This window comes from Apteryx mantelli, chromosome 2 (genome assembly GCF_036417845.1).
Source record: "Apteryx mantelli isolate bAptMan1 chromosome 2, bAptMan1.hap1, whole genome shotgun sequence".
Lineage (NCBI taxonomy): Eukaryota > Metazoa > Chordata > Aves > Apterygiformes > Apterygidae > Apteryx > Apteryx mantelli.
In genome coordinates, this window is record NC_089979.1 from 122,535,530 (window position 1) to 122,559,428 (window position 23,899).

A 23,899-nucleotide genomic window follows, 5' to 3' on the forward strand; every position below is an offset into this window, starting at 1 on the left:
GCAACACAAGGCTTACTATGAGGCTTAAGAGAGATCTAGGATGTAAATTTTACATAAGTATTAGATTCATGAAGATATAAGTATGAACAAATATATCTCACACATAGATACTTAGGTTTTGTCTCTACATCAACCTGACAAACAAATATCTATGATAGATATTTATTCTTTTCCTTCACAGATGTGTGCATATTTTTATACATACAAAACATACTTATTATGGAAAAGTACACTAGATATCTGAATTTGCCATTATGTAAACTATTTACTTTAACAATCCTTCCATCCCCATTAGGAACTGCCCTAGCAGCACTGCAGGGAAACACTGGCTTGCTCCTGCAGTTATAACAAGGCATGGTCAGATGACTGGCATGGGAGGTGCACCTGCTAGACCCCATGGCAAGAGATGCTTTTGGTAGCTGTTTGGACCCAAGCTAGGTGTCTCTTGTGTTCTTTCCAATTTCCATTTTGCCATCAGTAATGGTCAGCAGGATGACACAGATAAACCAATTCCCTCTCCACACAGCTATACCAACCTATGTATCTGCAAATGTAATTAATACCAGAATGTCTGTAAAGGAAACTGAAATAATTCATGCTCACAGGAGCAGCTTGGTAAAAAAATGTTGTTCACCTAAACATAGACATGAGAATTCATGAGTAAAACACTATCTGCAAGACCTATTGTTCATGACTACTCGAAATTAGAAATACTGCTATGTCCTAGGCAAACTGAAGAGCCACACCATGGCGTTTCTTGCTTAGGAGACGGTAAGATCATCTGCCCTCTCTCAGACCACACTTAATATTAGGACTCATCATCACAACATCACTTGAAGAAACGCATCTCCCATTTTACAGATGAGAAAACCAAAACCAGTAAAGAGATCTGGATAGGACACACCTCACCAGCAGCTACAAGTATGGTAGCAGTCTCTTGTGAAACACCCACCAACATTCAAATCCTGTTGCAGACCCCAAACTTGCATTTGTCTCCACAGGATCTAGGGCTGAAGAAAGTGGCCAGGGTTGCCGAGATCAAAGGCAACAGTTTAACCATGCTAAAGATCAAAGGGACAGGGAGGATTAAGATACCAGCTCTGTCAGTGTTGCTGTGAAAGAGCTGCTGGCAGAGCAGCTCCCAGCACACCTTCCTCCCATCTTCTACCCCCATCCACACTTGCCATGCAGGGGCCATGGGCATCTTGTGTGCCTGGCAGCCCCACTGCTGCCACAATTTAGCCTGAAGTTGGAGGCTGTCAACATGGACCATGAATCTGGTTTTGAAGGAAATCAGGGTGGTGCTGAAGAAAAGCAGCCCCTTCTTCCCGTCTTTTGAGACGAACAGGGTAGGCACAACCAGCAAGTCTCTCAGAAATCTCTCTCAAGAAATTAAGATGAAAATACTGCAGCAAAAAACAGCTCTTCAAGGGAAGAGGATTCTTGAATGTGAATATCTTGGGCGGGGGGCAAAGTAAGTAAAAGAAGAGAAATAACAGAAATACAAGTTGTCTCTTATGCTAAACAACAGGATTCTCAGGCATTTGACAGATCTTTGGGGCGAGCAGCTAACAAGCATGTTGAAGTATCTGTCTTCACTGGATTATGCATTCATTTGTAAGTGGGCTGCAGTCGTTCCAGTACCGATAAGAACATCTCTGTTTATGTGCAAGATTACAGCAGGACTGTTCCCCATAGGTGCCTTTGCCCTAAGCTTCTGCTTTCTGTTACGCTCAGAGACTTTGTGCTTTCCTAACAACCCTGGAGAACTAAAAGACACAAAACAAAGTCATAATACTTCATGGAAAGAGCTCCACAAGGAGGCAGCAGCAACATCTACAAACTTGATCAAAACAGCAGTTTTAATCCAAGCTGGAGTGTGTGCTTCAATTAGCCAACCTCTCAGAAATGCTTGGAAGTGACTAGCGCAGCAGCATGACAGGAACGTAGTTCAGAGCCAAGGAAAAGAATCTAAATCAAATCAGGGACATAAAGTTTTACTACCATTTTGAGTCCCCCAAATTTACAAGCAGATAGTTATTACTTGCAACACCCCCCACTGGGCACATTTGTATATTGTAGCCACCTATTTTAAAGGGATGCAGTCAGCATATACCCCCCAAACATTGATATAATAGCGCAATTTAAAAACTGATATGAGTACATATTACTGGTCATCCCACATCTAGTGTAACCAGTCAGACTGATACTACAGGAGCATAAAACGTCCCTGCTCTGGGGTGGTAGCATATCCCAGGGTTGCTAATATTCACATGTAGATTCAGAACAGAGTAAGGTCTCACAACTCCTCTAAAATAACTGAGATTGGAGCAGAAAAAGGTGTTACCTGAGGGTACAGGCCACAGGACTAAAAAATATCTTCTGGCCAATTTAAACACTTTCTTAAATTTGTTTTTTGATTGGTACTTAAATACCTTAGTCTGATTTTCCCTGTGGAAAAGAACAATTCTTACCTTGTCTCTCATTTGATTACAGTATCATCAGAGGGCCCAGCAGAGCAGCAGTAACACATGGCTGTGGGCCAGGCATTTACTGTTTCAAATGTTGCTCTGAGGGCTACCACTGCTACTGACAGGGGGAAGAGAAGAAAGCAATATGAATCATTTTTCTCAGCTTCCATGTGAACCACTGCATGCAATAGGGAAAGTGTGACAAATACACTGAGTTAGTTGTATAAAACCATTCCAAGTCCGCCAGGTGTCGTAGGCAACAATTTACAGTTCAATAGGAAGAACTACTTCACGCCCTTGGCAGCCAGAAAATTCATGGAAAGACTATTACATCTAGGTTTATTTACCAAGGGCAGAGTAGCAAGATGAAGAGGTTTTAGACCTGATTCAGGTCCTTTGGTTTGTGTTAAGACTTACTGTTCTATTTATCTGAATAGTAAATAAAAAAAGGTGGTTAAATTTTGCCCCCTAAATAAGGCCAGTAAATCAATTTGGGGAAAAAAAAAAAGTCATTCCTCTGCAGCCCGCCTTCTCACTCCATCTCTCTAGAGGTTTCAACAGCCTCATAAGCAGCTGATCTGACATTTAATATGAAATCCATGAGGATGAAAGCATCAGAGAAAAGGCAGAAAGCATCCTTTGGGAGGCAGACATCTGAAAACATACCGAGAAAGCTGCTGTTCACTGGTGGCCCTTCAATGGTGGGAGATTCCTTACCCAACCTTGCCGTGTCCGCTCATTTCTGTTCTCTTCTACTCTATAGGCAAGGGCTGCTACCTTTTCTGAATCAAATCCCAAGTCAAGTATTTGGGAGTGAGAATCTCTCAAAAAAATTGAAGGGTAACCTGACTGTCACTGTGAGAAGAGCAACAGAAGCCTGATAAACCAATCGCTGTTTAAAACAGTCCCACTTCAAAATATCTGCCCCCATTCCTTATACATGGCTCTAGATCCATGTGCAGATATTTGTGAAGCCAAGAAGAGAGAGACCTTTCAGCTACTAAACACAGTATTTCAAAACATCAAGGGCACTGTAAGCAATATCCTACATCAGGATGTGCTTCCTCATCTCTCAAGATCTGATGTGCCAACACAGTCACACCAGGCCAAAAGACAAATCCTACAAGAAGGACCAGATTAAAACATATCCTAGCAATGGCTCAGTTCTTGCTAGCATTTGCTACTGACACAGCCATCCCCCACAGAAGTCCTCTAGCCATTATGAAAGCCCTGTAGCACTGCCCAACTACAGCATGGGATGGAGCAGGTCTGACTCCTCTTACTTGCAAAGAATTCCCAAGATAAGCCATAGTAAAAACTCACCAGTCCCACTCTCAAAGAGGACAGTTCTTGTGACCTTGGAGAAAAGACAGGACTCAAACATACATATATATTGGCCCAGGCAGACCCATCCCAAGAGCCTGAAGGGGTCAGAAAAGGGAGGATACACATCCCAGGCACAAGCTTCCTGCCTTGGCCCATCCAACACCACCCTCTCCACAGCAGAGCCATATGTTTATAATATGTCCTTACAGGAACAGACTGCTGGGGTAGCCAACCCTCCTTCCCATGCAACGGGTTAAAGCTGTAGCCACAAGAAGCTCCTCTAGCTTTCCTATGAAGGCTCAGTCTGCACCTATATTAATGCAGCAAGTACCTGAAAGGACAAACCAACCAAGTCAGAGGTGGAAGACTGACTAGAAAAATAGCCATTTTGCCAAGTGACTTAAGGATATACAAAATACCCACTTTTTTTTTTTTTAAATATCATGATGACAAAATATACTAAAACAAAAAATGTTCTCTAATTTATTTGAATACATTTAATGCTTAAAGACAAGCATGTGTTTAACAGCGTTAATCTACGTTTCCACGGGATACTGGCATACACATAAATTAAGCAAGGACTAAAGAGCTTTTTGAATAATGACTAGACTTTGACTTCTGTGCTAAATTTGTGGTTAAAATATATATGTGTGTTATATATATATATATGAATAATATAAAATTCATATAAAAGGTTACACTTAATATGGACTATATATTGCTCTTAAGTTTATACATGCATTAAAAATGATTAATCAGTGACTTTATAAATTTAAAGAAATTAATTTCAATAAGCTGCTACCTTCGCAGCTTTAGTTTTAAACCTGTGACACAATTGTTAACACAGTCAGAAGCCAAGGAGCTGTGAAACCACATATAAATGTGTGTGAAGCTGTCCCAGATAACCTTACAGGAGAAGGGAAGGGGACAGCAACTCCAGTCTTCATTTTCTATTAACTCTGAGGTCTCTGGATGAACATGAGTAATAACCTAAGCAGCAAAGAACAAACAGCCGGAAGCAAGGAGCAGGGATAAAAACAAATCATTAAAAAGTGATCAGCATCAAGGGCCCTAACTTAGCAAAAGGCGGTAAAAATACACATACACAGGAAACCACCTTGTCTCCTCAAAATGAATCTGGTCATACAGTGTTAGTGCTGAGTAAGTGACTGCCGTAGTGCAACATCAGCATGCCTCTTAGAAAGGACAGGGTATTTCATCCATGTGCTTGGAGGTCAGATGACCTATTTTCCCAGGTGTTTCTCTCCCTCCTTTCAAAAGGAGGAAAATACACAGCAAATTAATCTTTGGGCAGCTTTTTGTCTTGCACCCATCATCCTCTTCCTTCACTCCACTCCTCCCACCAGTTGTGACAGATGAAGGGGAAAACATGGATGCTTCACAACAAAATTCAAATAAATTCAGAACAACAGAAATGCTGGCCTGAGTCTGATTTGGTTCAACAAGGTGAACCTGAGCATGGCGAGTCAGTGCAAAAAACCCAGGTCTGTGAATCTGGTGTTACACACCTTTCTGGAAGCCTTTTGTGGAAGGCTTATTTGCCTGAGAAGCAAGCACTAGAAACTGAGCTTGCCAGTGCAACGGGACTCTGATTCTCAAACCATTAACCTCCCACTCAATTCACATTACAGGTGGGAGAGAGGAAACCAACAGCAAAATAGGACATGAAGCAATTCACGGCTATGTAATCTCCAGTGCACCAAAAGGCTCATCAGTGACTGCCCCATGTATCAATCTGTCGCCATCCTATAACTAAACTTGACTACTTGCTTGCCAGCAGTAAAGGTAAAACTCCATCACATCCAGGAAGTCTTTCACATTATAAACCACTCCTTTTCAGAAGACGGAGCACAACCCTCACCTTGAAGCTAAGGGAAGCTTTTTCTGGGCACAAGAAGAGAAAGAGCCAGAAGGCTGTAAGTTCCCTTAAGGTGTTTACAATTGCCAGGCTATTATACGCAAACTCAGCTTAGATGTTTCGTTGCTCAGCAGTGGTCCAAAATTCACATACAGCTTAAAATTACACATGGGCTTCTAAGCTTAAAGAAATCAGGGTCTAAACACTCAATTCTGTCCCCCTTTCAGAGCAGTCTTTCACACTAATATGCCACTGAAGGAAACAACTTCTGTCAAGAATAAATGCTATTCAGAGAACAGCATAAAAAATTGGGCCCTAAAACACTACCGGTCAACTTTTAGCACCAAAATCAATGTAAGTCTCACAGCATGACCTTGAGAAGTACAGACATACCTCGGAGATATTGTGGGTTTGGTTCTAGACCAGCGCATTAAAGCAAATATTGCAATAAAGCAAGTCACACAAATTTTTTGGTTTCCCAGTGCATATAAAAGTTATGTTTACACTATACTGTAGTCTATTAAGTGTGCAATAGCATTATGTCTAAAAAAAACAATGTACATACCTTAATTAAAAAATACTTTGTTGCTAAAAAATGCTAACCATCACCTGAGCCTTCAGTGAGTTGTAATCTTTTTGCTGATGGAGGGTCTTGCCTCAGTGTTGATGGCTGCTGACTGATCAGGGTGGCGGTTGCTGAAGGCTGAGGTGGCTGTGGCCATTTCTTAAAATAAGACAGCAATGAAGTTTGCCGCATCGACTGACTCTTGCTTTCACAAAGGATTTCCCTGTAGCATGCGATGCTGTTTGATAGCATTTTACCCACAATAGAACTTCTTTCAAAATTGGAGTCAATCCTCTCAAACCCTGCTGCTGCTTTATCAACTAAGTTTATGTCATATTCTAAATCCTTTGTTGTCATTTCAACAATGTTCACAGCATCTTCACCAGGAGTAGATTCCTTCTCAAGAAACCACTTTCTTTGCTCATCCATAAGAAGCAACTCCTCATCCGTTCAAGTTTGATCATGAGATTGCAGCAATTCAGTCACATCTTCAGGCTCCACTTCTAACTCTAGTTCTCTTGCTGTTTCCACCACATCTACAGTTACTTCCTCCACTGAAGTCTTGAACCCCTCCAAGTCATCCATGAGGGCTGGAATCAACTTCTTCCAAACTCCTGTTAATGTGGATATTTTGACCTCCGCCCATGAATCAGAAATGTTCTTAATGGCACCTAGAATGGTGAATCCTCTCCAGAAGGTTTTCAGTTTACTTTGCCCAGATCCATCAGAGGAATCACTATCTATGGCAGCTACAGCCTTACGAAATGTATTTCTTAAATAATAAGACTTGAAAGTTGAAATGACTCCTTGAGCCATGGGCTGCGGAATGGATGTTGTGTTAGCAGGCATGAAAACAACATGAATCTCGTTGTACATCTCCATCAGAGCTCCTGGGTGCCCAGGTGCATTGTCAATGAGCAGTAATATTTTGAAAGGAGTCTTTTTCTCTGAGCAGTAGGTCTCAACAGCGGGCTTGAAATATTCAGTAAACCATGTTGTAAACAGATGTGCTGTCATCCAGGCTTTGTCGTTCCGTTTATAGAGCACAGGCAGAGTAGATTGAGCATAATTCTTAAGGGCCCGAGGATTTTTGGATTGGTAAATGAGCATTGGCTTCAACTTAAAGCCACCAGCTGCATTAGCCCCCAACAAGAGAGTCAGCCTGTCCTTTGAAGCTTTGAAGCCAGGCATTGACTTCTCCTCTCTAGCTATGAAAGTCCTAGATGGCATCTTCTTCCAATAGAAGGCTGTTTCGTCTACATTGAAAAGCTGTTGTGTAGTGTAGCCACCTTCATCAATTATCTTAGCTAGATCTTCCGGATAACTTGCTGCAGCTTCTACACCAGCACTTGCTGCTTCACCTTGCACTTTTATGTCATGGAGATGGCTTCTTTCCTTAAACCTCATGAACCAACCTCTGCCAGCTTCCAGCTTTTCTTCTGCAGCTTCCTCACCTCTCTCAGCCCTCATAGAATTGAAGAAAGTTCAGGCCTTGCTCTGGATTAGGCTTTGTCTTAAGGGAATGTTGTGTCTGGTTTGATCTTCTATCCAGACCACTAAAACTTTCTCCATATCGGCAATAAGGCCGTTTCACTTTCTTATCGTTCGTGTGTTCCCTGGAATAGCACTTTGCATTTCCTTCAAAAACTTTTCCTTTGCATTCACAACTTGGCTACCTGCTTGGCGCAAGAGGCAGAGCTTTCAGCCTGTCTCGGCTTTCGACATGCCTTCCTCACTAAGCTTCATCATTTCTAGCTTTTGATTTCAAGTGAGAGACGTGCGACTCTTCCTTTCACTTGAACCCTTAGAGGCCATTGTAGGGTTATTAATTGGCCTAATTTCAATATTGTTGTGTCTCAGGGAATAGGGAGGCCCGAGGAGAGGGAGAGAGACGGGGGAACGGCCGGTCGGTGGAGCAGTCAGAACACACACAACATTTATCGATTAAGTTCTGTGTCTTACATGGGCACGGTTTGTGGTGCCCCAAAACAATTACAATAGTAGCATCAAAGATCACTGACCACAGATCACCCTAACAGATATAGTAATAATGAAAAAGTTTGAAATGTCGTGAGAATTACCAAAATGTGACACAGAGACACAAAGTGAGCACATGCTGTTGGAAAAATGGCGCCAACAGACTTGCTCGACGCAGGGTTGCCACAAACCTTCAACTTGTAAAATCCGCAATATCTGTGAAGTGCAATAAAGCGAAGCACAATAAAACGAGGTATGCCTATATGTTAAAAAAATAGCAAAAACACCCTAAGCAGGCTGAGTTTGAAGACAGGAAGTTATTAAAAGGGAAAGAGAAGCTGTAGAGTCTGCTTATTTTCCAGACAGTGCTAGCCACAGGTCTTCACAAAGGAACCTTTTAAAAATTGTATGGTCTGCCGATTACTCTGTCAGAGAACATGACTAGATGAATAAGAAAGATTTTCCTGTGTGCAAGTCCCACTTGATACAAGAGATAAGAGAGTACAATTAGGAAATTCATTACAATTCCCTGGCCTCATGCAAGCATGGTCCTGCATCTACACAGCTCTGTGCTGAAGAAAAAGATGGTTCCCTGAAACAGAAGTGACCAATGCCAAATTTACACAAGCAAAACATCCCCACAATCCAACAAAAATTTTCAACCAAGGATCCAAACTCCAGAATTCAGCTGCTCTTTGCTCCTTGAGTAACAAAGAAGCAGACAGATCAGACTTCAGAGATATCTTTTCATGCTAATTACAATATAATAGTTTAAAACAGAGATCGCATCAGGCCAACACCTCTCAAAAGCAGAAATAATAGTGTAAGTGAATTGTGAAGGTAAACCAGTAACACGAGACCTTCACTTCTACGTCACTCCAGTAACACAGTGGAAAGAAAATTAACACCATGCACAAAGAAACCTTCATAACCAAAAGAAGGAAACATTTTTATTGTGAAATACGTTTTCTCAGTTGAACTGGATGGGTCAAAAAACATCTTCTCACAAATACAAAAAGATTTTTTTTTTCAAATAAGCTTTTATTCTTCTCATTTTTAATCCCCATCTCCATATATACCTTGTTTAACAACAAAATGCCTTTCGACCTCTTTTCAGAGCACCTAGCAGCTGAAGAAGGGGCTCCAGGATTCAACTGTGCAGAGAAGTCCACCTCTCAATGGTTTTCTAGATCTCAGTTTCAATTTCACATGGCAGAGTCAAAAGCCAGAAGAGAAGGACACTTGCATGTGTGCTCTGAAAGGAAAAGTCAAAATATTTTATGATGGAAAAGGGCAATGTTGATTGTTTCAGATGTAAAGATTGTGCAGCACCGACTCCCATAAGTATGAGAAAGCAAGTATTGGTGCGTGAGACAGTAAAATGGCAATTAAAGCTGCAGGCAGGATGGAAAGAGTTGGTGAAACTTTTCAGCTTTTGGTGGAAAAAACTTTAAAAGCCAAAGGGGGAAATTACAGAGCTCTTCACTTACAAAGCACTTCTGAGGAAAACTTCCAAGTTAAGTCCAGGTATCCAACTATACTTAGACTTAGGTGTGCTTCTCTCTCAAACACAAACTAAATCAAAAAAGAGAGTATAGAAGACATAATGCTGAAATAAAGGGAAGGAAGAAAAGAAACAGGCATGAAGGGAAGAGAGCGCAAAAAGAAGATACACTTGGATGAAGGATGTGCAGTAGGAGAATATGCAACTTTCAGAGACTGCTCCAGACCAGAGTGGAGATTATCTTTTTGATCTGTGTTTAAGCACTACGGAATCCCAGTCATAAACCTGAGACCTCATTGTGCTGTGTGAAGTAATCAAAATCACCTAAAATGTAGGAGATTGATATAGGAATTGCAGTGCCAGCTGCAATGGTGTGGGACCAGTTAGAGGTATAATGAAGTGAAAATGAATGATGCTATAAAAATCAGTGCGTCAGGAGAACTCGGCCCACCATTTCTCCTTTAGAGTCTCAAGGACGCAAGAGGTATGACATCTAACTCAGCACAAAGAAAAAAATTTAATAAAAATATTTCCATCTGTACATGCTTCCCCTCTCAGTTCAAATGCAAGCTCAGATCAAGCAGGAACAGCTTCACAGCAGCAGAAGCACATGGACAGCACTGAGAGCTAAGAATATGCTGTTTCCTCAAAAAGCAAACAGGCCATGGAATTCAAAAGAGCATGAAACATGGCATGAAAATGACCTAAAGTGGAGAAGAGAAAACAAAGCAGAGACAAAAAGAGTGCTTCAGCTAAAGAACAACCAGAACAAGAATCAGATGAAGAAAAGATCTAGACCCACTCTGATCAAAGTAGAGTACCACCAGCAGGCCAGGAAGGAAAAAACAAACAAACAAAAAAACCACTCCTATTTTGGGAAGCTTCTTGGAAAGGTTCATTTCTCAGACTGGCAAAGGTCAAGTCAGTATTTGGAAATAGGGATCTTTGGTCCAAAAGCTTTTATACTGGGAGGGAGGTAAAAGGGCCGAATGTAAATTGCTGAAAACCTTTACAATTTTTCCAGTTTGGAAGGGAGGAAAAATTACAGCACTCCCCTGTAACATCCCCAGTCTCCTCCAATGCTTCAGCCCCCTAGGCTGAGGGTACCACTCCATGCCATTCCCTCCAACCACAGGCAAGGCGTTCTGCCCATGGTTGGCAGACATGGACACAGCATAAACACTGAGGAAGGGAAGCACATAGATGCAAGGTAACAAGCACTGAAACATTAGGGTTAACCTACGTGAGTGCACGCTGGGGAGTCGAGGTCAGAAATACCCAAAAGCAACACTTGCACTCCTCATAGAGCTCTATTCCAGGTGTCTGGAAAAGGCTCATTTCCCTTTCCCACTTCAACACACTAAAGCAAATTAATCCCCCTTCCATAGCAAGACCCTTGCCTACCCCACACAGCACAGTGCCAGATAGACACACACAATGGAAGGAACTCTTGTGCTTAGAATTAAGCACATGCTTAACTACTGGCTGGATCAGCACTTGTAACCATACATCCTCGCAGGCCATGGATTTGCATTCTTATGCACCTGTAAACTTTCTAGGACGTGCAATTTCTCATCCTGCCTGTGACAAAGGACAGCAACACCCTGCTCATTTCTCTTGCTCTCACTACCCTGCAGAAAACAGAAAATAGATTTCTCGGTAGCAAGGTGGAAGACAATGGTATCCCCCTTTCCCCCTCTGATAGTTTAGCTATAGCATATCATTACCAGCCTTGGGGTAGAAAAATTGAAAAAGACTCAAAGGGGGAAGGAAAAAAATGTGTGGGAAAGAGATACTTTACTTTCAGCAATAGAAACAAACACACAGCTGCAGGTCACATACGAAAAGAACATCCATATTAATTGTGATCTCAGAAGAACAGACCAGGATAAATTCACGGCAATTCCATGCATTTCAGCCTAAATATTGGAAATATACATTACTCTGTATTTATGAAGGGCCTAGCTTTATGCCTGTCCTTTGAACATCAGTACTTTTCATACATACTTCCTTGGTGCATTCTAAATACAGTGCTTATACTGTATACACACTGTAAATACAAAATGCATAGCAGTACATTTATGTACCAGCAAGCCAAGATTTTAAACCAACAGACTTGAGTGCTCACTGACTTTAAAAGACAACAATTCCCTATTCTTTAGCCTGTTTCTAAATTATATATAGGCTGTGTATCCCTCCAGCCAAATGAACACTGATAGATTACATTCCGTCTCCAGCCAGACACTTCAAGTAATCTCCGCCCTCCCACCTCCTCGTCGCATGAAATAAAGATGAAGCACCGTACAATGTCAGTCACACTGCAGATCCATCCACCACCTGCCTGAACCTGGGATAACAGAACGGATGTGTCAAGACTATTAGAAGTAGAAATCTTTGCTGCAATGGACTCTGGCACTCTCAAAAAGGATGCCAGTACATGCCCTACACAGCCAGAGTTGAACTAGACTGCATCTAGTTCCTCCCACAAGCTTCTCCTGATGGGATTGCTCTCCTTCCCGACTTTATCTTTTATGCCTGGACTTGTGATTTTGTCTGTATCTGTGGACTGTGATACATTTAACAAACAGCACAGCGTGCTCCATGAGCTGGCTGTCTCCCAGCCATGTGCCTGCAGGAATGCTGCCTGCAGTGTTAAGCCCACTGCAGATGTTTGAGCACACAAGGCCCCTTCCTGACATGCTTCATTACCCCTACCCCAGCAAGCTTGCCCAGAGTTAATTTAATGTGTTTATGAACTAGACCAGCTTCGCTGCCCTGCAGTGCTATCAAACATGTTAGAGACAGAGAACTTGGCCACGCTCCATCTCTGGGGTTTCCTCCAAAGTCTACCTGTCCTGACGGCAGCTGAGGTGGTGCTTGATCAGTACCAGGACAGGGCTTCATCCAACACAATCCGCCTACACCGAGAGAGAGCTGCTGTTCCCTCATATTGACTTTCCTGTACCCCAGTCCCTTTCCTACAACAGCACAGCAGCTGGATCATTTTCAAGTCACTTTATCTGAAAGTCACAAAGTATGCAAGAGATCAGAGAAGAAACAGTTGTTGTCCTTTCCTGTCTTCAGGCTCTACTGGTCAGCTTAACACTACTTCTCTCCACAGCCACAGACAGGCACCCACAGCCCCAGGCCAGGAAGTAACACCAAGGAGACACTATTCCTGTTCCAGCATTGCCTACATGAACAAGTAGAGGCAAGTAAACACTTTCCAGTGTCCTCCTTAGAGAACTGTAACAAGAGCCCCCTGAATCTGGGGACTGTTGCCTTCAGCTTCCGACACCCATGGAAGAAAGATTTCCTCTTCAAGTGTTACCTTCAACTGCATCAACATTTATGTAGGTTCTAAGTAGCAGGAAGTCCAGTAAATCCACTAAGCCTTTGAGAAGGAGAAGAGAAGGAGTTTGTATTGAGGACTTGCACCTGAATGTTCCCTTGCAGGGCAATCCCATCTCTGCTTACAAAGATGCTTCCTTCCACCCCATATATAAATAGCTGTATTACGCTTTCTCTCAATACTGTACAAACAAAGAAGCTTAAAAGTTTAAACATAAATCACTTTTTATTGATCTGGGCAATTAAAAATTGAAGAATGATAACAAGTTGCGAAGTGAATCTTGTTATCACTGGCCTAACTGCCACTCAAGGTTTCAAATTATGGCAGAAAAAATGAAGAACAAAAATTGGGCTATTTGTAGTTTGTTTGGATTCTGCTTTACAAAGTACAGAATTATCTTTGTCAATGTGTGATGAAACACAACTGCACTGTACACCTCTACATCAAACACAAAGTTGCTGGTTTAATACTCAAATAATTAAAGCAAGAAAAAAAAAAGATGTACTTATTTCAGAGCTGCTTATTGCTTTGGTATATATGATCTGTTTGCGCAGCTTAGTACTCATCTGCAAAAAAACTTAGCTCAGTATTTTGAGACCTCCTTTTTGAGGAGTTAGAGAGAATGATTGGGGAGTAAAGAAGGAAGGAAAGGCTGCAATTTAAGTAAGTGTGAGAGTGTCTACAGAAGGAGAATCACAGACAGCAAAAGATAAAGTGAGCAACCCAGTGTCAAAGAGAGAGGAAAAAAAACCTTAAAAAAAAAAAAATCAATGGCAAGGCTGGGAGTGGACTACAAAACTCTCAAGTTTAATTCCGGTACCTTAGATGCACTATTTTCCTTAGTTTAAGGTTTACTCATTCCACCTTCTTTACAGAAAAGTCAACCCTATACACCACAAATGAAATCCCACAAATCAAGAGCAATCAAAGTTACATTTTTAAGGCTAACTCTTCCCCTCTCTTCTTTCCCCCAAGCTCCCACCTTTCCATCTCAGAACTGTCAGTAGTGGTCAGCACATCATATGAGAAACTCATTTGAACATACAATATAACTTGACAGGCAATACATCAGAAAACCTAGATGTGACATCCGCAAATTCCACCAGATGGTCCTGGATCATATCCACCCATTAAAGGAAACAGAAAAACATAATTTTTGAAGAAGAAAAAAAATTGGTACAATCACTGTTTCCCCCTTCATCCTATCCATGCTGGAGACACACAATAGCTGCCCTCACCCTAATGTTCTATCATTAATATCAGTATATGTATTTCATTCTCCTACCCTAAGAAAAGACATTTTTAAAAAAAATGTTGCTCCATTAAAAGGCAGTATGTACTAGTAATAATAATGCTTTCTAACTGAGAAAACTCTCTTAATGACTCCGGAGCCTAGTCCTGCTCCAGCATCCACATGGACTCTAGCTGCACTGAACCTGAGCTCTTTGTCCGGGGAGTAGCGATGAAATTAGAGCACTTTCAAAACTCCCCGTTTCCCATCCTTCTGATCTCCCTGTGGCCCTCATAAAGAGCATAGATTCAACTTTGTTTTAGGCTCCCTGCAAACCTCATCAGCCTTTGCAATGGGCTATAACACAGCCCTTTTGGGAAGAAACCTTGGACTGCCTTATTTGCTATTAACCATATGAACGGTAAAAGCAAATGAGACTCACAGGCCAAACAGAGACTGTCAAGGCCTAACCTCAGTGCAGGTAAAAATGCCCTTGATACACACCTGAAGCTCAGACTGCCCCAAATCTGAGAGTTTTTCAGCAGGTAGAGAACAAACAACTGCTGATTGTGGCTTTGAGCCCCCACAAAACACAGTGCAGAGGAAGCCAGGGAGGTCAGGGACAACTACAAACAGGATTCTGCACCACCCTCTGGGAGCTCAGCACGGTCCCACAGCACAAGGCACCAGGTTCAGAAGCAGCTTGGGGGAAAACTCTCTGCCAGGAAGATAGCAAAGCTGTCACTGCTCTTCAGATGAGCGTCACCAACCTGGCCACAGCAGCAGCTCAGTGGCGACAGAAGTGACAGACCTGTGAAACACAAATCAAACCAAGGCTGTCACTGCCTGAGCAGAGACTTGCATGGATACCCTTCCTTGCTCCTGCTCTGCCCTCTATCTTCAGTAGTTGTCCAGAGAGGTATGTTTTGATCTACGGAATGCAATTGTGTGCGTAATCGTGAAAAGAACAGCATATCCATGTCATTGCTCTCAGTTACACAGGCTCTGAAGTAAAAGGCATTTAGTCAAATATATTTTAGATCAGTAAAGCAAGTAGATATGAATCTGAACACATAGACTGAATGAAGCTGATGAATAAGGCGGTGCCATTTTACCAATCATCTAGCAGGACAGGACTGTGCTTTGAAGTTCTTAGGAAATCTGAAAGCCTCTCCAAATACAAGATTGCTGCTGTGGTGGAAGGTAAATCCACTCCCTAACAGTGCACAAGCTGCACTCCAAAATTTAGGACCTAAATCCCTTCTTTGGGCCTCAATTGCAAAACCAGTTTCTACCAAGAAACTGGACTGAGCCTTTAACAAAGGACTATTTCTATATATTAGAATCAACCATTTTCCTTTTCCTAAGGAAAGTTCCTTTCATTATAAACTCTCCTTTGCTGTTAAGTACAGTGCATTCTAGCAGCTATAAACATCTGTGGAGTGGAATACTCTATTGCACCAGTGGAGAATTGGGTTGCAGCTGTGCTTTAAAAAGTTGGACTGGACTCCAAAGATTAGTAATGGAAAGAGCTTTTTAACAATGGCTGATGGGTACTTGCTGACTTATGTAATAGCAGTTTGTCTCAGCCCGATCCATTTTACAATTATCACCTTTTTTAATAATAGAAGAAGCTTTTACCTCATGGTCCTAAGAACCAAAGGTTTACAAAAAAAGTCTACCTCCTGCCCCCTACAATAAAGCATATCACAGGTTTTTCACTCTGTCATTTTAGCATAGAAGAAAAAAATAAGTCAGTGACATTTGGAAGTTTTTTGTGTTGTACTGGTGGGGTTTCAAATGCTTCAGAGGAACACATTTATGGACACTTTTGACTGGAATTTAAATGTTGTGACAGCACATAAATAGTTCTTAGAGATACAAAAAATAGGTATTTAGCTTAAAATATGTGTTCTGATTCAAACCTAAAATGGACACCACCTTTTTAGTAGGGTGCCTTTTGTCAGCTAAAACATTTTCTGTAGATACTAGACTAAGATTTTTCAAAACATCAAGTTTCTACAGTCAAGAAAAAAAAAAAGCTTGACATTTAATTGTTTTCAGTAAAAATACTGGAAAACTGAAAGCATAATAATATTATATGTTTAATGTCACTGGTAAAAATGTCACCTCCTTCTACTTGTTTGATATTTAATTATATCTCACTAGCAAAACAATGAAAGTACTGCAAATCAAAGTCCAACAATCAGCTGTTTATTTTTATTTATTTAAAGGTATTCCTATAGTGCTCATCACCATAGTAACCAAGAACCTTTTTTTCTTCCTGTTCAAAGGAAAAGTTGTAATTCTGAAATGCGATCCTTTGATGTTACAGTGCAAATAGGTACTTATGTCCCATGCTACAAACACTTCCGCAGGTGCTTCAGGTACATGAATAGACCTAAGTCAAAGGCAGGGTGAAAAAGACAAACAGAGAAAAGAAAAAAAAAAAGGGAAAGGAAGCAAGAAGCAAATGAGATAGAAGGAAAGAATAAAGGGCTGTCATATGAAAATTCACAGCGTACCGGGTCCTACAAAAAGCTATGATCTCCCCAGGGCTTTTTTCCTGTAATGGTGGATGACTGGTACAAGGAGCACAGGTCAATTAATCAAGAGCAATCAATGAGTTCACAATTTTTGCTGAGGACACTGGTGAATATTCTTGAACAAGATTTTCTACAAAGATGGTAGCTTACAAATGAGGCTGAGGAGGTCTTCCCTTTTGAGAGCAGAGAAGTCAGGAGCCGTACTTTGACTGCCACTCTCTTCTGATTCCCCAGCAATTAGCCATTATCAAATTCCCACAGAATTAATAGACCTTTTCAAGGATGCCATCTTCTCACAAAATATTAAAGGAATGATTAAATTAGGACATTGCTCTTGCATTCACCATTATAAAATGAGTTACTAGGTATATCAGGCATTTGCAGTTTCCCCATGATGCTCTTTGTATGCCCAAGCACACAACTACTTTTCCGATCTTCAGAAAAGATTTAAATTGCTTTTATACTATTTCATCTGGTAGCTTCCCACACCACCCTATGAAAATACAGTATATATATACACATACATGTATTCTCATTCTCTCTCTCTCTCACACACACACATTCACACCCCCCTTCAGATACTTTTAAAATCTACTGAACTTCTAATTAGGATCGAAAGAAAAAAGAATAGACCTTTAGCCTGTTTTCATTTTGTTATATAAGAAAACTGATGATCAAGACTTCTTCAAGACACAGGTATATGAAGTATTACCTTCAACTTTGCATTTAATTTGATCCTCTATTCTTCATATACCTATCCACATACCTTCCAAATCAATTAAATAAGGATTACTTGTGCCTAAAGCAAACTCATAAATCTTTACGCAAGGCTGGTGGTTATTTTGTAATCTCTTTTTTGAACTGTATTCTATATAGGGCAGAAGCTGCACACATGACACACAGAAAAGTGACAAGTCCCTTATCTGGAGAAGCACCAGCTGGCATTGCCATCAGAACAGACCAGTTCTTTTAAAGACGACTGATGAAGCTATTTTTAAAAACACCTCATAACATCACAGATGAGAATCTGATCTCTGCAAAGGTGAGCTGTGTTGCTTGATACTGCTGGGAGGTGGCTAATGAAACTGAAGCGCGTCAGACACAGGCTGTGTCCAGTAATTGGCTTCGAAAATTTGCAGTTTAAATTCCACCACGCTGAGTTTAGTGCCCTACTCACAGCTAACTCCAAGGGTGGGCAGAGCTGAGGGCTGCCTAGCATGACCAAATGCGAGTGGCCACCCTTCCACTGCCCATATAGCCAGGCCCAGTCTGCATGCTTCCCTTCACACATGCTTGGAGGCAGAAAAAAGAAACCTACTTTCTTCCAGCACCTCACACCTACCTCTTTGCTGCTGGGACAGGGATGGACAGTTGCAGGGAGAAGGAGGCAGAACAGCGTGGGAGCAGGCAGCATGCTGATGGTGGAGGAGAGAGCATGCCCTACCACAGAAGGCGAAGGAGGGGGTGAGGACCTAAAAGGGAGAAGAAGGAGGGTCCCCTGCTGTGCATTCACTCAGGAAAGCAGAGCCACTGACCATCGCTAGCTGTCATACACATTATGTGCCGATTATGCAAAGTCTCACAGTCACGGCCGCTGGCTTTCCCAGGAAGGTGGCTAGCAAGGGGGGGGGGGGGGGGGAAGAAGTGTCACCCATTTTCCTCAAAACTCCACTGACCCTTCCCACCCCCACTACCTAAGCTTTATAGGCCCACAAACCCATTCTGCTTTCCAACCCCCCAAATTAATTCTGCAACTATCCAGTATGACAAGCAAAGATCTAAGTGTCCCACATGTGTGAAGAAGCAAAATTTTGTCTAACAGATGAGAAATTTCAATCTGGTCCTAGCTCTGTGGTTTACTTGCTCTCAATTGCAAAACCTTCTTTTTCATGATTCTTTCTGCCTCCCACTACTTCCTAGAAAAATCAGCTCCTTCACTGCCTAGACAGACTCCTGTTGGAAAGCCATTTTAAACAGGAAGCAGGTCTTCTGCTTGAGGGAAATCATCCATGGCTCTGTTTATTTGAATAAAATGATAGTTTCACTAATGGAGGATGTCTAGGTCTGCATGTTTTAAAACATCTTCTACAGACCTTGCTGTGTTAGGGTACAGACCTAAATCTGTTAAGAACTCTGGGGAACAATAATTGAATACGGGTTGCTGTCACAGGGAACTGTTTAAATACCAACAGCACTTACAGAAGACTTTAAAGAAACAATTTTTAAGAGGAGGAAAGGGGGTTGAGAACAAAGAGAATGAAAGTACCCAACTTTCAGATTATTCAAATGAACCTCAATAAGTTCATAATGCAACATGACTCAGGAGCTTGGAAATTTAAATGGAAAGAGAATTCCACATACTCGATCCATTTTACACATTGCTTAATAGAGAATTGGCTCTAGGTAATTAATCCCTAAACATTAACCAGGTAGCTGGACTGTATGTTCATGGCATACTTTACAAGTGTTGGAGGTTGAACTCCAGCTTTGATGATAGCTCATTAAAACACAAGAGGGAGACTCCAAGTAAAACTGCCACCTTGGAAGCATAAACACTTCAAAAATGTGCTTTTGCAGAAAAGCAGACTACAAAGCAGGTTTCCTAGATCCAGTTTCCACACTTGGTATCTACCAAATTTATGAAGATGACATTGCAAAATAAAGTCCCAGTCTTACAGCTGATGTGTTTAACATACATCAGACTTGTTTGGGGGAAGAGGCTTGATTCTGAGGAAGCCAAAGAGGAAGGATGTTTAAGTCTCAAGGATGAGAGCTAGTTCTCAGCTAAGCCAAGGCTTGAGCTAACAAGCCAATCTATCAGTTCAATTGTTTCAGGTTTTGAGATCGCTGTTAAAGGAGACATTACTGTTTTGTTACCAAAGTCAACAGATTCTTCTGAATCAGCAGTCACTTAAGAAGTCAGCATTTGTCAATAATTATCCAACTATGGTACTGGTGTGAAAACATCAATATGTTCCCTTGCATTTACCAGTTGTTCAGATACAGTCATTATTATCATCACCAGAGAAGAATGTCTCTCTTCACTAACAAAAAAGAAATCTAGCAGCCATTATCTTAGCAACACATTTAAACATTAGGGTAATCAAAAAGGGAGAGAAAGAAGCTAGGGAACACAGTACTCATGAAAAGCAGCAGATCAGTAAGCCTGAACTCTAATAACTATAAACACAATATACATGCATAACAGACATATGCAACTCAAACTTTTCTATCATGCTTAGTCAGCACACAGTAATTAAAAGGAGAAAGAAGCAATAATTCAGCATCCATATCCACTGGGGCCAGATTGGTAAGGACTGGTAAGCATTCAAAGCTAAAGACAGGTGTCTAGGGGGATTCCCAAGGTACTCAGGCATCAAGGAAAATTGTCAGGAGAGCCTAATTACATCTTTACTTGTCTTGATACGCTTTAAATCTGCAGTGTCTTTGACCTCTAATGAGGTTATTAGAGATTTAATTTAACTGCATTTCTGTGATGCAGGCAGCTACCTACAAAAGCCTATCCTGAGAACTTCAGCTCTCACTACATGTACCCGACCAAATAACCCTCACAGCCTTGGTTTTTCTCTGTTATTGGTCTGGATCACACTTGCTCCACAGGTTTGAAGAAGAAAGGTTTCTTCTTCCAAGATTTCAAGCCTTTTTATTTTATTTGTTAACTCCCCTGCCCCTCCTCACCCTCACTAGCATGGTCTTTGACCTGCTCCCACAGACCAGCTACAGGACTGGTGCCTTACAGAAGGCAGACCTGAGATGGGACCGGAGAGTTCGGCGCAGGGAACTGGAAATCTCTGGAGAGCAAGGCAGAGGGTGGCGGAAGGTGCTGGCCCCTCGCAGGCCGCTCAAGGGACCTCTCCCCCCGCCCACCTCAGGCTTGGGCCGGGGGTAGCGCCTTCCCCACCGCGCCGCTCAGCACTGCCCTGGGGAGGCGCAGTGCTACCATACCTTAAGTTTCACAGCTAAAGCAATAGTAGGAAAGGAGATGTTAAATAAAATAAAATAAAATAAAATAAAATAAAAATAAAATAAAATAAAATAAAATAAAATATCACACTTCTCTCTTAACCACCAAGCCGCCGCTGACCACGAAACAGCCCCCCAATTTCCCGGCCTGCCCCCACCACACGCGCGCTTCACTCAGTCCCATTTCTTCTCAAAAACGAGGCAGCCCCCCCGCCCCAGGCCCCCCTCCGCCCCGCGGCCGGCGGTTGAGGGGAGCCCCCTCCCCCCCACGGCCGCCCCACGGCGCCCCCCACCGGCCGCACCGCGCCACCTCACCTGCCGCCCGCGGCGCCCCCGCGCTGCCAACCGCCGCCGCCGCCGCCGCCGCCCCCGGGCCGCGCCGCGCCGCGCCGCGCCGCGCCGCGCCGCGCCGCCCCACCCCTAGCGCCTCCTCGCAGCCTCCCCGCCCGCAGCGGGCGGCGCCGCCATCTCCGGGCGCGCGCGGGCGGCCGCTGTCCGCGAGGGGCCGTGGCGGCGGGGCGGGGCGGCGCACGTCCCGCGGCGGCGGCGGGGGGGGGGAGGGGGAGGGTACCCGCTGCCCCCGCGGAGCTGGGCGGCCGCTGCGCACGCGCAGCGCCGAAAGGCATTGTGGGGGCTGTAGTTTAGAGGCCTCCGAGGCGCCCCTGCTGAGTTATTCCGTTTATAAAGGCAGGGCTGGGGGAGGGGAGGGGAGGGTTATTGGGCTGTTTTCGTGTTGTTTAGGGGCTCGCCAGGCCGGTGTCCCTTCGTCACTCCACGCGTGTGGCCCCACTCGGCTGCAGGCCTCGCCGAAGCCACAGACACAGACCCAGAGTGCTGCCAAGCCTTGGCAGGCCACTTTTGTTTTGTTTTGTTTTCAGAAAAAAACCCCACCACACTACCATCATCTGCTTTGTAAATGATGTGATTTGAGGACAATCAGGCACCTCTGGGCTTTTTTTCACGGATTCCAGTATTTTTCCAGAGAAGGAACGGCCTCCTCACCTTCCTGAGGCCGCAGCGCTGCAGCCACCTCCCTGCGGTGCCAGGCCCGGCCTCCCTTTCCCGCCGCCTTTCCTTTCTCTGCTTTCCCCAGCCTGCGTGGCAGGGCACGCTGAATTTTAATAGGGTTCAGAATCCACCTGAGATTGTTCTTGTGGATAAATAACTAAAAACTGGCACAAAAGGTAGACTCAGCTGCGCGTATGTGTGCTCGACCCATAGGGCTTTTGTCACTTGCTTTCCCGAGGCCTTTGATTTGCCATGGGAACTTGCCATTTCCGCAGCCGCCCAGCGCCCCGGGGCAGCGGGAAGAACAAGTCATGATTTGGTAGCATCTCTGGTGTTAGCTAGCGTTTGTATGCATAATTAAATAGTCCCAGAGTGACAGGATTGCTAAACCGGCACGCAGTAAATTAGTGTAAAACTTTCATCTGGTGAAATGTTTGCCCCTGAAAAGCTGATAGTCATCTGGGGAAAATCAGATTTGATAGCTTAGTACTCCTTCCTCCAGTCTCTCTCTCTTTCTGTTGCAGATTGTGTAACTAATGATCCAAAGAGCTATCTTGTGTAATAACAGCTATACGCAAGAACTAAGGATTTTCAGAAATGCTCGTTGCTACTCTAAATTTACTTTCATTAAAATCTATACAAATTTTAGTGTCAACCTCCTGTGGACCAGTACAGCAAACATCAGGCATTTGAAATTAATTTTTTCTGAATTCATTCATGAACTATTACATTAATGAAATCCATTGCAAGAAATCCCAGCTACTAAGTTTCTCATTAGGTTTATGAGTTATAATCCAGTCTTAAACAGACTTCAGAATGCTGGATCTCTGTCCTCATAACTAGACCAGTGTTGCAAAAGAATAATAATAATCAAAATCTTTTTCATTAACATGTGTTTGAATAAAAAATCACTATTTATTTCAATGGTGTTTAGAGCTCTCTATTAATTTCCCCAATTTGTGAGTAGAAATCTTGTCTGGAAACTAAGATTTAGCAAACACCGGTTTCCATATTCACATTAATATAATCTGCAGTGCTGCTTTTCTTCCTTATCATAAAATATTTAATGGTCCAGTCAACAAAAGAGACATTGCAGTAATTTGAATCAAGTAGCCAGTCACGTAACACAGATGATGAATGGCTAAAGACACAGACATAATCATTCAAAAAAAAAAAAAGCTGAAATGTGTTTGTATGCAATATTCATAGAATTGCAGTGATTTACTATCATGTCTGTTTCAGAATGATTTACAATGGGAAAAGAGCATATTTTGAGAAAACTTTTCATGCAAAATAGTTCACTCGCTATTCCTAGAATATCAAGTTTGTAGAACCACATCTGTTTAAGTGTACTACCTATAAGGGAAGTGTTTTCCTTCATATGAGGTTTTCCAGGGGATGCCTAGTGAAAACGGTATGAAAATGCTAGTAGACTGCTAGCAGGGCTTGTTTCTGAGAGCTGGCCCCTCCAGCAGAGCTGCTGCGGTGCCAGCTCATGAGCACGAGCACGCTGGATGACAGCCCCCCAAACCTGATTCAGCTGAAGAGTATCAGCTTCTTCTTGTGCCTGGGAAAGATGGTTTTTTGCTTTGACTCTAAATGGGGGATAGTTAACTTAAGACAGAGCGTCAGCAGGAAATCTGAGCTATACACCAAAATGTCACTCATAAAATCAAGCTGGTACCTCTGTAGACACTTAGGCCTCATGGAAAGCTTGTTTTAAAACAGCCCACACACTTGCTGAAAGCTGTAAGTGCCCTGTGCTTTGTTTCTGTGTCAGAGTCCGATACCTGCACAGAGCTGTCCTGTGCTGGGAATGGGGTTTGGTGGCTGTGTGTGATGCTGTGACCCCTGCACAACATCCCTATCCGTGGCTAGAAAAAAAATTTAGATGGGCAGCTGCCAGATGAGGGAGAGGAAGAGGGAGAGGAAGGCTGCTTTCAGGGATTTTTTACATAGCTGTTCTGTTGTCGAGGTTTCAGAGAGAGCCCAGCCGGGCTGCCTTTCATCTCCCCAGGTCTCTGCTCCAAGGAGGGAACATGGTAGTGGTTTCTCT

The 23,899-nt window shown here is 42.8% G+C and overlaps 1 protein-coding gene and 1 pseudogene across 2 annotated transcripts in view; both read right to left on the bottom strand.

Moving 5' to 3' along the window:
* Positions 1–21,208, bottom strand: part of POMGNT2 (protein O-linked mannose N-acetylglucosaminyltransferase 2 (beta 1,4-)) — a 37,564-nt gene extending 16,356 nt beyond the window's left edge. Inside the window, exons 1-2 of one of the 2 annotated variants that reach the window (XR_010883467.1) lie at positions 21,151–21,208; positions 9,177–9,473 (exon numbers count right to left, since the gene is read on the bottom strand). The gene's annotated coding sequence lies outside the window, so the exon portion shown is untranslated. Of the gene's footprint in view, positions 1–9,176; positions 9,474–21,150 lie in introns of those variants that run through there. The other variant, XM_067291435.1, reaches the window with a different exon arrangement.
* LOC136991402 (tigger transposable element-derived protein 1-like) lies at positions 6,293–8,056 on the bottom strand (annotated as a pseudogene).
* Positions 21,209–23,899: the final 2,691 nt, after the last annotated feature.